This window comes from Euphorbia lathyris, chromosome 1 (assembly GCF_963576675.1).
Source record: "Euphorbia lathyris chromosome 1, ddEupLath1.1, whole genome shotgun sequence".
Classification (NCBI taxonomy): domain Eukaryota; kingdom Viridiplantae; phylum Streptophyta; class Magnoliopsida; order Malpighiales; family Euphorbiaceae; genus Euphorbia; species Euphorbia lathyris.
In genome coordinates, this window is record NC_088910.1 from 40,872,984 (window position 1) to 40,880,624 (window position 7,641).

The following is a 7,641-nucleotide window of genomic DNA, read 5'->3' on the forward strand; positions in this document are numbered from 1 at the left end:
ACCGCCATGTATTGACCCTTTTGCCTTTCTCATTATTTCAAACATAAGTTTTGAAAATTCCAAATCCTCTCAACTTATTTTCCATTCTCAAAAAAACCGACCTAAAACGAGATGGCACGAAGAGGAGGCATCAGCAAAGGATACATGGGTATTACGGTAAGTATTTCCATAAAAAAGTGGGCGACTATATACCGCCCTTAAATTCCGGTTCACCGCCCTGTATTGACCCTTTTGCCCTTCTCATTATTTCAAACATAAGTTTTGAAAATTCCAAATCCTCTCAACTTATTTTCCATTCTCAAAAAAACCGACCCAAAACGAGATGGCACGAAGAGGAGGCATCGGCAAAGGATACATGGGTATTACGGTAAGTATTTCCATAAAAAAATGTAACGAATTCGTGAGAAATCGGGCTGAAAATCGGGATTAAAATCCCAGAATTTCAGCTAGGCGGGCGACCCGCACCATCTCCACCTACGGTGGAACGCATGAACTATGCGTTCCACCGTAGGTGGAGATGGTGCGGGACGAGCGATCCACCGTATGGTGGATCGCACGGCGCACGCGCTCCACCGTAAGGTGAAACGCGCGGCGCATGCGCTCCACCATGCGGTGGATCGCTCGTCGTACGCGTTCCACCTAAGGTGGAACGCGTACAAGACGTGCGCTCCACCTTATGGTGGAGCGCACGCGCCACCCGTTTGGCCTAAGGGCCAAACGTTTGCGGCGCACTGGTCGGCCCTAAGGTCGACTGGTGCGCCGCACCCGTTTGGACTATAGGGCAGGTGGTGTAAGCCGCCCGCCCAGGCCAAAAAGGGGCAAATTTTGATTTTTTTTTTAAAAAAAATTGTACGGACCGGGCGTAGGCAGACCCGAACATATATAAAAAAAATTATGTTAAATTGAATATACTAAATAAATAATATTACAGGATCAGGAGGGATCTGACCCTAGACGCACGTCTTCACGTCCTGTTACTGCATCTGCTCGGCGGGACCGGGCGGAGCAGCAGCGGTTCATGGCGGACGCCCGGAGGGCACATGCTGCACAGGCGGAGCGTGCTGAGGGACAGGATGAGGCGGCTGATATAGACATGGACGGGGATGCTTCTATGCATCGTCCTAGTGCTGATACTATCCCCATAGATCGTGGCGTCGTGACGAGGGGTCGAGACGGACGATTTTCTTCTACCGCAGCATCTTCTTCTGGTAAGAGAAATTTAAAAATGTGTTTATTTGTATTTGTGTTAATCGTGATTATTGAAAAATATACCAAAAATATAATGTAAACCGTTTGCTGTAATTTCAGGTAGCAGCAAGCGATCGAGGGGTGTAGAGGATGACTGGGTTATGAAGGACCCCGTCCCCGGGGGTCCATTTGATGGTGCTGTGATCCCGAGCTTTTTGGGACATATTGCATGTGCTATCTGGGCCGGTCAGGATAGGGGCGTCCTTAGGTGTCATACCAGATCAGGGTATTGCTCGAAGCTGAGATTATGGTACAGTGGTTCTTCCAGGACGATTCAGTCGCGTATCGAGTCATCTGGCATGTTCCATTTACCTGGTATTATGCACAGTCACATAGATGCTGCTCTGATCACGGCATTTGTAGAGCGGTGGCAGCCAGACACGTCATCATTTCACATGCCATTTGGCGAGATGACCATTTTGATGCATGATGTGTGGGAGATATTGCGCATCCCCGTAGATGGTGCCATGGTGACTGCTGATGCGACTGTTGATGAGCTTAAGGAGTGCGTGATGGATTTGTTTGGGATGACTCGGGTTCAGTTAGATGCCCGTCATTATGCTTCTGGTGGTATACGAGCCGCTTCCATCATGGAGCACTGTGGAGGTGATCGGATTCCTGAGACCCAGGCTATAGCTTGGACGTGGCTGATGCTCGGTTCCACCTTGTTCGTAGACAAGAGTGGTGACCGCATCCGACCTTCTTGTCTGTTAGAGGTGCAGGACTCGGCGGCTGGAGCCGTTGGACTTTCTTGGGGATCAGCTGCACTAGCATATCTATACCGTCATCTTGGTATTGCTACCAGAGGAGATTGCGGGCAGATGACGGGTTGTATGACATTGCTCCAGTCCTGGATTTACGAGTATTTTCCTTGCTTCAGGCCACATCGAGAGGCAGTTACAGTTGACCCGGATCTTCCTAGGGCTTCGTTGTGGCCATCTATATCGATGGAGAAGAGCGATGAGCGGCTGAGAGCATTTCGTGCCCGGCTTGATGTGTTGACAGCAGATGAGGTATACTTGCTATATAATTATAAATACTGTTCAATTAAAACAAATTTGTATTACTTGTATGTGTTAATGTAATTTTATACATCTGTAGGTCATGTGGATGCCGTATGGCCCTGATGCCATTACTGAGACCCCGAGGACTCTATATTCTGGATGGATACGGTATCGGGATGTGATCGAGCCGTACATACCGGGGCGATGCCTTCGACAGCTTGGACATGTGCAGACCATTCCTAGACCGATATTGCAGCCTTCTAAGGCTGTTCGCCCGTGGACCAGTTTGAAGTATCGTGTAGAGGTGCCAGCTGTGATGGTGCAGGGTATTTGGGACTCTTTTCCCCAGTCATCCGTCCTTGTACTGTCTGTATTCACTCCAACACATACTCCATCAGATTGTGAGGATCAGTACATGCATTGGTACACCCGTCACTCACACCCTCGTCTACTTCCGGAGATTGTTGCACCCGGACCGACTGTTTATACTCGCTCGAACAGTGAGATTGTAAGTTATTTTTGGTTTTTCTTTACTAGTCTAGTAATGTGAAATGATATTTACTGAAATGTGAAGTGATATTAACCTTGTTTTTTGTTCCTTACTTTTTACAGTGGGTTAGTCGATTATCTGGCTGGGGTGAAACTGTGTTGGATCACATGAGTCAGCTGGACGAGGATGCTGCGATTGTATATAGGCAGTCGTTAGAGCAGATTATGGGTGCTTGGCATTTGGCCAAGTGAGTTATGACTATATTTTGAAGTATTTTAGTACTATTTTGACTGAATTTGGTGGATTGATATTTTAGTACTATTATGACAGAATTTGGTTTTTTTTGTGGTACGTTTTGTTATTATTGCAAATTTAAGAATACATTAGAACGACATAAACGACATAAACTGAAAAAATACATTACAACGACATAAACTGAACCATACAGAACCATACAGAATTCATCAGAATTCACCTGTAACATTACAGAACCATGCATAATTCATCAGAATTCACCTGTAACATTACAGAACCATACAGAATTCACCTGTAACATTACAGAACCATACAAAATTCATCAGAATTCACTTGTAACATTACAGAACCATACAGAATTCATCAGAATTCACATGTAACATTACAGAACCATACACAATTCATCAGAATTCACCTGTAACATTACAGAACCACGCATAATTAATCAGAATTCACCTGTAACATTATAGAACCATACAGAATTCACCTGTAACATTACAGAACCATACAGAATTCATCAGAATTCACCTGTAACATTACAGAACCATACATAATTCATCAGAATTCACCTGTAACATTATAGAACCACGCATAATTAATCAGAATTCAACCTATAACATTACAGAACCACACACAATATCAAATACTAATATCCCCTAAGTTGGGCCAATCTGGTCCACTGTGTCACCCTATCCTGATAGAAGCGCTCCCATCCTACAACGCTTTGGCCTCGGTGCACAAACCACCAGTGTACTATAGGGGGCACCGGAAAGTTAGGCGATAAATTTAAACGTATGTAGTGCTGGCAGTGATTCCCTAAATGAGCTATACAAATCTCACGTGATGGTCTTGTAGCAGTGGATGCGGCATACAATGGTAAGATAGTACCACACAATGCTAATGTGTCCCCACTTGAGAAGCCAAATAACATGATAGCAGAATTGTACATTGTAGCAACCGGCCACAAGTCATCCCAAACGATCATCCAATAATCCGGCGTACAACCTGCACCGTCCTAACTTACTCTACGAAGAGCTGCATCAACAGTATCAACAAACACTCTTTGATACAGACAACGGTTAGCAATTACTTCATTTCGAATGTGATGCCTAACTGTCTGCCACGCTTCTTCGTCACCAAAAATGTAAGTTGCTACCGTACGGAAACCACAATTTCCATCACCTATAACGTCGTAGTATGATTCGACGTATGGTTTAATTATGCCAACTATTTTATCGGAATGTACGAATTCAGAACCATAATACGTTTTTCCATCTGCATTCATGTATATTGGTGTAAAACAACTCTATATTACAAAACAGTTATAAAAAAAAGTTAGGTTTATCAGATAAACATTACCTGATAAGGCAGCATTATGTACCGAGGATGACGAGCTAATTCTGCCACTTCTACCACGACTCCTAGATGAACTAGTAGAACGAGCCCGTCCACGACGAGTTTCATTGTATTCCCAAGAACTCGGCATACGTTTTGTGGATTTGCTCACCTTAGGTCGCCCCCGCACGTTAATTTTGACATCGGGTTCGGTGTACTGAGCTTGATCAGGGTGTAGTTGATCATGGATAAACATTGAAATATTACGCATTACGGATGGGTCGGCTTTAGAGACTTGGTCCACTAAGGACTTAAAATATCGCTGCTCCTCGTTCAAATCATTACGCCCGTCATTTTCATCAGTGTCACCATGATTGATTAAAAGTGTTCTCCAAAACACGTGAACACTCTCAGAACTAATCATTTGTTCCAGATCACAAGCTCGTTTCAGCTCACATGCACATGGTATCTGATGCGATGTTCTCAATACACAACCGCAACGCACGTACACTTCATGGCTCAACCCTCTCATGCGCTCTAACTCTTGATTCAACAACTGCAGACAATAATGAGAGACTTTGAATACAAGTTGGCTTAATGGGCGTCCAGCGAAAGTGACTGCTTGATGAAGCCGGGACTGTTCAAGCATGTACCTGATACGAAGACAAAATTATTATTAGTTAGTGAAATGATAAAACCATAAATGCAAATTCCAAAATCGCAGTAGAAGAAATTGCAAATACCTTATATTGGTTGCTTGTGATTCAATCTGCTTGTGAACCTTCTGCCATACCGTGTCAAGGGACCCAGTTGCCGTATTGAGCCATTGCTTTAGACTAGCATGTTCGCTCTCCACTCGACAAGTAGTTGTGTTGCCAAAATGTAGGAACTCCTTTGTCCAAGCAACAACAAACTTCTCCTTATGCACCAACCACGTCTCCTCAACATACGAGATAACTCCTTTGAACCTGCTCATCTTTTCCTTCATCATCATAAGATTGGTCTCGTACTCCTCAATGGTTAATGATTCTAATATTGTTCTCCATTTGCCATTCTTGAATTTAGAGGCAAGGCCTTTATCTCCAATGATTCTATACACACGATCTTCCACATCCTTATTTATATGCCAAGTGCATAGCAAGTGCGCTGCTTGTGGAAAAACTTCTTGTATCGGCTTTAATAACCCAAGCTCCCTGTCACTAACAACAACGGTCGGGTTCAGATCATCCCCAAGAAAAATCTTTAGCCTTTGCAAAATCCAACGGTAGCTCCCTTCGGTCTCGTCTTTAACAATAGCATACGCTATCTTGAAGTTATTATTGCATGGCGTCATCCCAACAATCTCAACAAACGGCATTTTGTACTTGTTTGTTTTGTACATTGAATCAATGCCGATGTACCAGTGGTAAGTCCTGAACATATCAACTGACTCTGGATGTGCCATGAACACATGCGTTATCACACCTGAATCAGCCTGTGTGTAATTGACATATTTGTTCTCCACAGCAATATGGTAGAATTGACTAGCCAGGTCTCTACCTTCAAACGCGTCCCTCCTCATTTTATCCCTGTAATTATATATGTGTTTAATTACTGAGTTGTCCTCTGGGTGTTTTTCTTTAACTGATGCTAAAATAGCACAAGGCTTTGCTTGAGCTGAAGTCATATCACGCACAATTTGTTTAGATGCGATACTGAGTCCGCTCATTTGCCGACTTCCCTCTGGATACATACGCATTGTATGGTTATGCATTCCAGTTAACCCAGCCTTAGCCTTTATCCCCCATCCCGAAAGGTCTGCATGTTGATAGGCTTTAATCTGAAATTTGCAGCAGCACGCTTTAGTTTTACTTTTCCTAATTGCAGGATCTTCATCATTTTTCACAACACCTCTATATCGTTCACCCCGTGAACAACGCAACAACTTCTGTTTTCCCCCATTTTTGTGCGAAGATATTACAATCTCAAACCCATTCTGAATAGCTATCTTTTTTGCCCAATCAATAGCATCCAGACCGGAGGGGAAAACGGTATCCGTTATGAAACGCGAACTATAATCAACGTTATCGGGGTTCCAATCTTCTATCGGTACCTGAATATACGAAAAATTGATATTAAAATTACAAAAAAAAATACTTCGGGGCTATTTCTCCCGTTCGAAATTAATTCGGGGCAATTTCTGCCCATTTTGGCCTGAACGGGCAGGCTGCCCGTTTCACCATAGGTGGAAACGGGCAGCGCGTACTGCCCGTTCCAATGGTGGAGCGGGTGGCGCGTACCATCCGTTCCATGGGTGGAGCGGGTGGCGCGTACCACCCGTTCCATGGGTGGAGCGGGTGGCGATTACCACCCGTTCCTTAGGCCGAACAGGTAGTTCATCCGTTCGGCCTAAGGAACGGGTGGTAATCGCCACCCGCCCAGGCGAAAACCAAAATAAAAAAAAAACCTAAATAACGTTTTTAATAACCGTAATCTTACCTCGTGTTCGAACTCATTGTCTTCGGGAATGCTTTGATCCATTTTTGTCAAATCCGGGATTTGTGCTCGGGAGAGAAAAATAGAGAGAGTTTTGAAGGTTTTGGGGAAAAAAATGACAAGGGTAAAATGGTCAAAACAGTGAGGTGAACCGGAATTTAGGGGCGGTATTTAGCAATATCCTAAAAAAATGTAACGAATTCGTGAGAAATCGGGCTGAAAATCGGGATTAAAATCCCAAAATTTCAGCTAGGCGGGCGACCCGCACCATCTCCACCTACGGTGGAGATGGTGCGGGACGAGCGATCCACCGTAGGTGGAGATGGTGCGGGACGAGCGATCCACCGTATGGTGGATCGCACGGCGCACGCGCTCCACCGTAAGGTGAAACACGCGGCGCATGCGCTCCACCATGCGGTGGATCGCTCGTCGTACGCGTTCCACCTAAGGTGGAACGCGTACAAGACGTGCGCTCCACCTTATGGTGGAGCGCACGCGCCACCCGTTTGGCCTAAGGGCCAAACGTTTGCGGCGCACTGGTCGGCCCTAAGGCCGACTGGTGCGCCGCACCCGTTTGGACCATAGGGCAGGTGGTGTAAGCCGCCCGCCCAGGCCAAAAAGGGGCAAATTTTGATTTTTTTTTTAAAAAATTGTACGGACCGGGCGTAGGCAGACCCGAACATATATAAAAAAAATTATGTTAAATTGAATATACTAAATAAATAATATTACAGGATCAGGAGGGATCTGACCCTAGACGCACGTCTTCACGTCCTGTTACTGCATCTGCTCGGCGGGACCGGGCGGAGCAGCAGCGGTTCATGGCGGACGCCC